Here is an 11166-nt window from a genome sequence, read left to right as displayed (position 1 = left end):
GTGTTTGTTCACGACAAATTTCGCTTGGCGGGAGCCGAGATGGAACCAGGGACTGCACGTACCAGAGGTGAACGCTCTATTATTGAGCTAGAACGGCTCCACAGCACGATGATTAGTTTATTGCCATTAACAGTTTAAAATAATAGAATCTGACAACCAGTTTAATGAACCCTGCTTCCCGAAAGTTTTTTTTTCAAGAATCAGTCATAATTTAGTCGCATAGTGGAATATTTGATCATAGCTGATAATCTCATTTTCTTGTTCAAGTTGGTCGCTAAACTGAAGGTAACTGTAATAGTCGCATACTGAACTGACCGGAAACTATAATATACTTTAACAAAGACCTTAACCAATAACGTTTGTTTGATTTTAAATACGTACATCTGACTTTCCAATACTAACATACGGGATACAATTTAACGACAATAGGCCCTTTTTTGGGGGGGGGGAAGGGGTAACTGCATAGTATCTAGTTTTATAGAATTATGAGCGTCGACTGTAATTACGATTCTCCTTTAGATACGCAGGTACAGGATTATTAAGTAAGAAAATAATAATGATTGGGAGCTTGTACAGGCGAGTTTGAGCGAAAAGTATTGTTAAGAAAAAAAACGCGCATCCTAAGTGGGTAGAGGGATCCAAAAATAAAGTATCCTATGGGTTTACATTACTCTACTTTCACTTAAATGCGTATCCTAAGGGGTAAAAGTGGTTCAAATAGCTTTCTTAAACCTATTCTTTCCGTGTGATGTACGGATATTTCAACTAACATGATTATAAATTGAATATTAGTTAAAATTTGGTTTATAAAACTTCATAAACAGGATACATCATAATTTTTTTTTTCTCGAAGTTAAGTAGTAGATTTGCGAAGAAATATTCCTAAAATCAAACTATTACAATTCCGGTTTGTTTGAACGAAAGAAAGAAAGAAAAAGAATGAAGAAAGGAAAAGAGAACGAATGAAAGAAAAAGAACACAAAGAAAGACAGAACAAAAAGACAGAAAAGAGAATAAAAAGAAAATGAAAGAAAGGAAAGGAAAAGAATGAAAGAGAAAAAAGAACAAAAGAAAAGAAACAAGTAAGAAAAGAAAGAACGAAAGAGAGAAAAGAAACAAGTAAGAAAAAGAAAGAACGAAAGAGAAAAGAAAGAAAAAGATCGAAAGAATACTTCTCCGTATAAGTTAATGGGCTAAAAAGCATGACAGAAGTACTGAACACTCTTAAGGCTGTTGCTACCTCTTCGCTGAGTCGAGTTTTCCCCTATCTAATAACATTGGAACTTTTTTCGTGTTTTTCTCAGCAAGCAATGAACAAATCCTTATAAAAATTTGCATAGAGTCAGGTCGATAATAAAGGATTTGTTATATGAGCTTATAATTTTACTAAAAGCCTCCAATTAAGTTATTCATTCCCCCCTTTTTTTCATGTGAAGATTTGCAACAACGCATTGACGACACTGCGTTTTCTCTTCTAGCAGGTTGCGGCGAGTAACTGAGGGTTACTTTGAAGTTTCAACATTGTCCACAGCTGTGAGGGGACCCTTTTCAACAATGACATATTTATGGCATTTCAGTGAGGAGGCGTTGGAGTACGTTTTCTTTGCTGAAAGCAGAAAAAAATAAACACAGCGAGAACAGATCCATTCTTCTTTACATTAGCTTTTCCCCCCGTCAAGTATAGACAGTTGTAAGCAATTAGAAGCGAACTGTCTCTATTGAATAAAGATACTTTTAATGTATACGAAAGCGAATGTCACTTTATTATTATTATTATTATTATTATTATTATTATTATTATTATTATTATTATTATTATTATTATTATTATTATTATTATTACATTTTTCAAAACATGAAGAGACATATCTTTCTTGACTCCAGTGCCGATTTTATCTATATATGAGGTATTTATAATAAACTTCTATACTGGTAAAAGAAAAGCTACTTTTATAGTGACGTATCTTGCTAAGAGAATTATTTGTATTTTATTTATTATATTTCAATTTTAAATAAAGTGTATCGTTTGTAAAAACGAATAGGGCTCAAAATAATACCTATTACCAGTCAACTATAGATTTAGATCAAACATAATAATGGACAACAACACCAATATATATTGTATACATTTAGATCCTATTGGATCAAAAGATCCAATATATTCCGAACAAAAATTTTCTTGTAGGCCTTATATCTGGAGAACTACAGGTAGTATAGCCAAACCCAAACTAACAATTTACTCAGTATGATGTGCTTATTCAGTAGAAAATACGAAAACTAGATTTAGGAGCCGTTGCTAACTTCTGTGGCCCCTGATCCAAAAACTAATTATTTGACAAGATCGCTATCTTTTGATCCATTTTTTGATTATTCCTAAAATTCTTGTTTATATATATATATATATATATATATATATATATATATATATATATATATATATATATATATATATATATATATATATATATATATATATATATATATATATATATAAGGTGATACAAAGAAAATTTAGGAAATCAATTTATCTGATTGAAGATTTGTTTAAATCTATTTTATAGAATCTTTTAGATTTGTTTAACTATATTCCTGTTAACTGCAGATTTTTTAAAAAGATCTCTTTTTAATCTACATTTGTATTCTTTCTTTACTCACTCATGAAGTATATCTATAACTTTTGTCAAATTTTTAAAGTTGCTTCTTAGATAAGTTTCGAGAGTTGTCCGCAAAATTTCGTTAGCATCTTATTTGAACTACTTTTTAAAATGGAATGTTTACGTTTAGAGAACTTGTGGTTTGATCTTACAATGTACATAGTATAATATACCAAAAATAGTTTTTTATGTACTGTAATGCTGTAATCTCACTTTAATTTACCATCGTATATTTTTCTTTTTCTTTCTTTTTTTTTGCGTGAAAGTAACATTTGAAACCGAATTATTTCTTTAAAATTTATACATGAAATGAAAATTGTTTTTTTTTTTTTAAATTGTATAAATAAATGTGAAATATTAGTGTTTTGTTTGATTTATTTGTATTGATTGAAGTCAATACTTCGAGTGTAACTTTGCCCACTTATCAACAAAATTAAAAAGTCGTAGACCAGTATAATTTAAGCAAGTTACTTGATTTGAGACATAATTTTGGAGGGGAAGAGTAGAAATTTTACTAATAACATTTTTTTTAAATTTAACTTTTCCTGTATTTGTGTTTAGCATGGCCTTGTGAATTTTGTTTACTTTTTTTTTCAATGTAGAAACTTACCTAGGGATTTTGGAGTATGCTCATAACTAACTAACTAACCCTATGGCCTATGGAACCCGGAGGTTCAGTGCCGCGTTCACAAAAGCTCTCCACTGACTTCTATCCTTAGCTAATTGGATCCAGTTTCTACGTTGTATTCCTATCTCTGCGAGATCCATCTTAATATTATCCTCCCATCTGCGCCTAGGTCTTCCTAATGGTCGTTTTCCTATGGGTCTACCATTCAAGACTTTGAAAGCGTTTCTACTTTCTTCCATTCTAGCTACATGACCTGCCCACCTAAGCCTCCTAGACTTGACGACCCTAACAATGTTGGGTAAACCGTATAAACTATGTAACTCCTCGTTATGAAGCTTCCGCCATTCCCCATTCTCGTTCCTCTTGGGTCCGAATATTCTTCTCAGGATCCTGTTCTCAAATACTTTCAGTCTATGTTCTTCCCTCAGAGTAAGCGACCATGTTTCGCAACCATACAGAACAACAGGGATGATTATCGTTTTATATATTTTAAGCTTCAAATTCCTCGACAGAATTCGCGACGACAAGAGATTTTGAACCGAATAGTAACACGAATTCCCTGCTTTTAGTCGACATTTAATTTCTTCGTGAATATGATTTTCGTCTGTTAATATTGATCCTAAATATTTGAAAGTATCCACTTTATCAAAAGTATTATTTAATATTTTAACGCCTCCACAATTTGCCGTATTACGGTCCCGACGCACTTCCATGTATTTAGTTTTCTCTGCATTTACTTCTAAACCCATGTCCCTACAAGCGTTTAATAAGATTGGAGTATGCTTATAGATATTTAAATTGTGAATAGTGCTTCGGTGATATTTAGCATTTTGATTATACTCCTTGTTTATTATTTTTCTAATAACTTCATTTACATAATGTTGTGGCTTGATGTAACAAAGTATTCCATCACATATTTTTATACTCAAACGGTAATGCTTTAGTTTAATATGTATGACATTGACAAATTAGTGTACCTCAACAAAAATGCCCTATATTTTAAAATGAAGCATGAAAAAATAATGCATAAAATTAAAATTATTCTGTTAATATGTGTTGTACTATTTATATATATGTTGTAGCTATAAATGAAATTTCACGTTCACCATCTGGAAAATAAATATTTCTTATTTAGAATGCGTAAGTTACAAGGTTATTATTAGCAGGTAACACTTAAGTCCCTATTCCCTGTTACCAAGAAATAAGTCCCTATTCATATTTCGAAAAGTAATAACCAAGAAAAGACGTTACCAAGAAAATGACGTTTGTATCTACATTAACACTATATATTTCATTATGTATAGATGTTTTCTTGTGTAGTAAAAGAATCCCTGATATTACACTTCACTTTCTCCTACAAATATGCTTTGTTAGAAGGGTAATGTGTGGTCAGTTCTTCAGTTTCCCAGTTGCCTCACGATACTGAAACAACACCGAAAAATCTGTCATCATTAGGAATAGAATTCGACAGCATTCACGCTAAGAACACATTTGTGTAACAAAAAAAAAAAAAAAAGTTTATTTCTAAATTTCCTTCGTATGTGGTAGAAATGAAATTATTATTATTTAGCATAAACATTCTATACTACTATTCACAGTTTCAAATACATATACACAAGCCGGTAGCCAGCCCAAAAATGTAGGGGGACGGCTGAAGTTAGGGAGCCCGATCCAACCATATCATAGTTTATCACCATATTATAGTTCATTTGCAAGCCTACCGTGAAAAGTTTAGGGGGGCCAGCGAAAATTTAGGGGGGCAAATCCCTAGATCCTCCTGGATATACGGGCTGCATATACATATATATAATTATTCCAAAATGCTATCTCCACTGGTTTACCTGTTTCCGTGAGGTTACAAAAGTCAAAGAGCGCTGGTGTTTTCAATGTGAAAACCCCACTGGTGTCGGCAGCGCGGCCAGTCTCTGGTCAGGGAAACACCGGCAAGGAAGAACCGATGTGGTGACCACAAATTTTAACTAAATTACTAGTGCCAAGCCGCACTGATATTCCTTGCTCGTTACAATCTCTTGTGCCAAGAATTTCCTATTATTATTATTATTATTATTATTATTATTATTATTATTATTATTATTATTATTATTATTATTATTATTATTATTATTTCACACAGGAAATTTGAAAATGACATGAAATCTGTAAGTTTTATGTCCCACAGTTATGCCGGTTAGGCTAAAGGAGACGGTGATGATAAGTAATGAATGAAATGGTGGAATGAAGAAAGTGGCAGAAAACAGGAGAATTCCGAGAAAACCCATGCACACGGTGTTTGTCCACCACAAAGTTCACTTAGCGAGAGCTGGGATCAAACCAAGGACCCCATGCAACTGAGATGAACGCTCTACCACTGAGCCACCGCGGCCCCCACACAGGAAATTTATCTGCTATCACAATCGTCTGCTAATTTATATTTGTATAACCAATCACCAGGTGTAAGACTGAAATACATGAGATGCAAGAGGCACCTTTCTATGTTTGAAAGTAACCACAAGAACTCCGAATGAGACTAGACGAATATACTAAAAGCAATAGGTTTAGCAAAGAAAATAAAGAGCGCCCCTCCTTCTCAGTGCCATAAATCTGTCCTCGAAAAGGACGAGAGGGCTAGAAAATTTCATTCCACAGATGTGATATGGACAGAGTTTAAAAACCTGTTTTAAATGGCTAGCCCGAATTTCCCTCACGCTGCTAACACAAACAGGGAGAAGCAGAGATCGCACTGTTGCAAATCTTCACATGAAAAAAAGGGGGGAATGAATAACTTAATTGGAGGCTTTTAGTAAAATTATAAGCTCATATAACAAATCCTTTATTATCGACCTGACTCTATGCAAATTTTTATAAGGATTTGTTCATTGCTTGCTGAGAAAAACACGAAAAAAGTTCCAATGTTATTAGATAGGGGAAAACTCGACTCAGCGAAGAGGTAGCAACAGCCTTAACCATGAGTCCTTTGTGCAGTGATTATTTCGTCCAGGAGAGGAACTGAATAAGGAGGACGAAAGTAATACGGCGAAGATACTAGTAACCCAGGTTGAGAACGATCGGAGAAATGCCCCAGAAGGAGAAATTTTGTAGTTCCGGGGGAAGAGAGAATTTCTTGCGGGCCATAAATCATTGCCTTTATCTTAGAAAATCCACACTCTTAAGTCTCTACTTCAATTAGCTATGTCCATTACAATTTATTGAAATAAATACATATGGAATAATTTATTTTTAGTGTGTCAACGATTTCATGAAATATTCTCTCTAACCTAGTCAAAATGTAATATGGTTTCCCTAATGATGGAATTTCTCTCTTCTGATACCTTTCATCTTTTAGTGTTAGGCAACACACAGGACAATTTGGCGGTGCAGGAAGTATATCCAGCAAGGAGGGATCTCATACGTGAATTTAGTTTCCGTTGACAAGTCGTTAGCAAATGACGGATACAAGGAAAAGAATTAACGGCAAAAGTCTAATTTTCATATGGAAATAAAGTTTATTTCTAAACTGATATTTATATATTACACTTTGTGTGTGTGTACTCAGATTCTCTGAACAACAAAACGATAATTTTATTATAGCTGAAAGAGTAGAGAAAACTTTCGAAGAAATAAGAGCGAAATTGCCACCAGAGAATGAAACGTTAGAAAACTGACAAGATATCTAATTACTTGCAATGGAAAAATCGGTGAAAGGTTCGCAATTGTATTTAAAAGCTAACTGTGCAAATAAATCCCAAATACTTGTCACATACAAATCACGTTACACAGAGAATGTGGGAAGAAATGTTATATAAACTTCTGTTACGTGCAAGGAGTCTTCAAAAGCATCACATATATTTACTAAGGTTTCATCTCCACACTACAAATAGCCTTCCGCCATGTAAGTTCTTTTCACTCCTACTCTCAACCTCCTAAGTGAAACTCGTTCAGAATGCATGGATGGTCCACCTGTCTTCGAAGATTCCATCTTTCGACTGGAAGGTGGCGAGAAAAGCGATGGAGAAGAGACATGTTCTGACTATCCTTTCTCCACTTTGCCTTCTACAAACTCAATACATTATGTCACCCTTCCCGAAAACACTTCGAATTCAACACAGAGAAGGGGCGAGAGAAAGTGGAGAAACTACAAGCTAAATTTCTCTTCTTCTAATGTGGAAAAGAAAATATTGTGCAATAATAGACCAGATTTAGAAACAATATCACAATGTGCGTTAAGTCACAAGAGGACTATTTTCTGTCATGGATATGATTTAGATGCGCTTAATTTTTCAGAACTCGGAATAAAATCTTTGTTTATGTTATTGCATAAAACCCAACTACCGTGTTTCTCTGAAAATAAAATCTAACCGGAAAATAAGCCTCTAGCGTAATTTTTCAGACTGCTCGTTAACATCAAGGTCTACTCCAAGAATAACCTCTATCCCAAGATATTCCCAGTAGTTGCAGGACTCGAAATAGGTTCCTTTATGCATGATAAATCTATACAGATACCTGTACTTATGTACACAGATAAACCCGTAAGTGTCCATTGGGCAATAATAATAATACTCTATAAGACTGACTTATTTTCGTGAAAACACGCCCCTGTATTTGGACCAGAAACAAACTTTTATGTCTCAACTTAATTACAGTGTTATTTGGTTTTCTAAACAATCTGTCTAATTCTACAATTTAATTAGGATATAATGGAGGGATGTCCAAAAGTGAGATAGGTCTATACATTGATCAGCAACTGATTGAGCTGGACAAAATTATGAGTGAACGTAAATCTCCATGCGTTGTTTCGAACAAAATAGAGGATTTATTATTAGAACTACAGTATTATTAGAATAAGACAATGACCGGGGATCGATTCCCCGCCGGGGAGCCATAGAACAAGACAATGGTTTTGTTTTAGAATTTTACTATTTTTATTAGTGTTGGTGTGGTAATACAGTGATAGAGTGTGACCTATGATTTGATTTCCCTATAGGGTATGCTATTTACAATGAAATAAATAGTATATGCTTTTTTTTTTTTTTCCTAATGAGGCTGGGTGATAAGCCCCTGCAACTCCATCATAAATAAGGACGTAATTATTTTATAAACTACTTGGTGAACCTTTGCTAATATAACACTACTAGTTCCTACAACCTTTTGTTAACCTTATTTAAGAATTGCAAAATGGAATCAGAGAGAAAACATTGATAACTGTTTATTTACGTAAGTTATACATACAACAAAAGGAAATTTGTTGGTTACTACTGCCTATTTGCTAAACCAGAATAAAACTCTGTGTGTCATAAAAGTAAGTTTAACAGAGTTTAATTTAATAATATATATTTAGTTTGACTTACAAAGATCATTATATTAGCAAAGCGATTTGAAGTTATACGCTAGGCATAAGATAATCCTTGGGCTATACTGCTTAAAACTGTTTTAAGAGTGAATTTATTATTCATGCATTGAATTTTATTACTGGCTATTTACATGTTTCGGTCTCGTCTTGGAAGTTAGGTTCTGGTCTCATATTCATACCACACGATAATGAGTTTAATTACGCACTAATTATAGGCACAGTAGTTTACTGGATGCATCTCATCTTCCTCTTCCAAGCCCAGAACAGCGATCAAAATGCAAGCCCCCAGCAAACCTCTTGGTGTGGCTACGGAGTCGGAATCGAACTTTGGACCTCTACTGACAGCATCAGTGGTAGCCCACAGCAAACCTTTTCGCGTGGCTTATAGAGCTGCATATAATTGGATTAAACTCTGGGCCTCTCTCTTCCTAAATCGAGGTAGCCTGTTAATCAAAAATTCTTCGGCAAACGTGCAACACCTTGGCCTACCCTCCGAGAATGACCCCCATGACCTCAAAACCCAAAATTTAAATACTGCTTGCTGTTTTTTGGTTTTTTTAGGTCACAAACTACTTTTTGTAACTAAATTTACAACGATATCGTGTATCATTGTATTAGATTACTTCCATTTTTATATTTTGATTTTGGGATAACCGTGCTTAAATGTATACAAACTGCATGGTAGAAGAAAAAAAAGAAATTATATGTTGTTGAATAGACAGATATAAGAAAAAGAATTTTATCTAACGAAGTTGTAAAAAGAGAAAATAATAAAAGGTAGCATTCATAAAATGATACGTATGCATTTATGAAATTAGTCCGTGTTGATATATCATCTGGACTGTGGGCTTAAAATAAACAATAAAATGTTTGTTATTGTTATAAATTTTACTTGGAAAGTAAATTTTTAGCTTGTGTTCCGTGTCTTAATGCAACCACGGAAACTTTTTTAACGGTTTTTTGTTGACGACTTGTAGGAAAAAACAGGTTTATTTTGTTTAATATTAAAAGCAAAGCTTTTATATATATTTTTTCATTTTTTCAGTATATATTGTCCTAATCCTAGGTGATCATTACATTATTTATTTTTATTTTCATCTTTTTGTAAACCTAAAAAAAATATGCTCTAGGATAGGGTTTCTCAACCTGGAGGTCGCGACCCCTGAGTGAGTTGCGAGAGGATTTCATGGGGGTCGCGTAGATAAGCGGAAGAGAGAAGCAGTTAGAATCTAATATCGGAAAATATTTTTTTTAAATACAGTGAAACCTGTCTTTAGCGGAATCGAGCGGGACTTGCAAAAATTTCCGTTAAAGTCAGGTTTCCGCTTAGTGGAGGTAGACCTTTCCTTTTTTCTCTCTTTTTTTAAATACATGCTTATAAATGGGCATACTAAGAAAATATATTGCTGTACGTACATTGTTCGATTACAGTACTTCTTTCTTCTACGAATAAATACACAAAATGTAAAATGAATACAAAATTTACTATGCACGCGTTTTCTTTATTTTTCTAATAGCCAAGCAGGGTTTTCTGTGTATATTGCTGCTTGGCTGCTTGACTTTCCGCATACACTTTAACCTGAGAAACTATACTAAGTGAATCAGAATCATTTTTCCGTAAGGCAAATTTTTGCAGTTCCTTTAAACTTCTGAGAGCATCTTGATATGTATTTATTCTACACTCTTCTTCGAACTCGGTATCATATTCCTCTTCTTCCTCTATCTCGTTTTCTTCTTTCCGACATTCCGTATGATTCTTGATTAAGTTGCGGGGATTAAGGACAATTTGTGGGGGTGAATATGAATAGTGGTTGGGGAAGGTCAACACTGTCGAGACATATTTAACAAAAGAACGAACATTTTATCGCAGACAGTGTAATATATATGTCTCACAAAATGTCTAAACATCTTCTAAACGCTGTAGTCCGGAACTCAGAATTTTCCGTTAAATACTTATTTTTCTTTCCGTTGTCCGCGTAACACAGTTTCCGCTTAAGCAAGGGACTTTTTACACGTTTTGTTCTCCAAAATTCATGGGACCGTGAAATATTTCCGTGTAAGACAGTTTTCCGTTCAATAAAGGGTCCGTTGAAGACAGGTTTTACTGTATTATTTTGAATTTTGTTCTGATAGGCATATTTTTATTTTCAAACGTACTGCTAACTAAAAAAAAAAAAAAAAAATAGGTCTACTAAATATTTTCAACAGGTATAGAGTTGTTTAAAAATAGATTTAATTGAAAGAGGTACGATATAAAACTACTGAGAACTGCATATCTACCTATTGGATCTCCGCAATAGGTATATTAAATATCCCATACAAGCTTCTTACAAACCAGAAATTATAAGGGCGTCGCTGGCAAGAGAGTGTGATAAAATGGGGTCGCAATAAGAATTAGGTTGAGAACCACTGCTCTACGATAACCTCCCCACCGTATTCCTTCTAGCATAACCACGCTATCTATCAAGCTCTTCATTTATAGCATTGTCAAGACGACAGTCGACAGAATGGTCAATAGCCCAACAATTAAAATTTCA

The 11166-nt window shown here is 33.9% G+C and overlaps 1 protein-coding gene across 9 annotated transcripts in view; it reads right to left on the bottom strand.

The window, feature by feature from the left end:
- Positions 1-11166, bottom strand: part of sd (TEA domain transcription factor 1 homolog scalloped) — a 388541-nt gene that overhangs the window by 55047 nt on the left and 322328 nt on the right. The window lies entirely within an intron of this gene.

This window comes from Thermobia domestica, chromosome 14 (assembly GCF_964235325.1).
Source record: "Thermobia domestica chromosome 14, izTheDome1.hap1.1, whole genome shotgun sequence".
In the NCBI taxonomy this organism is placed as follows: Eukaryota; Metazoa; Arthropoda; class Insecta; order Zygentoma; family Lepismatidae; genus Thermobia; species Thermobia domestica.
The sequence above is the reverse complement of the archived record's forward strand: the minus strand, read 5'-3'. Positions and strand labels throughout refer to the sequence as shown.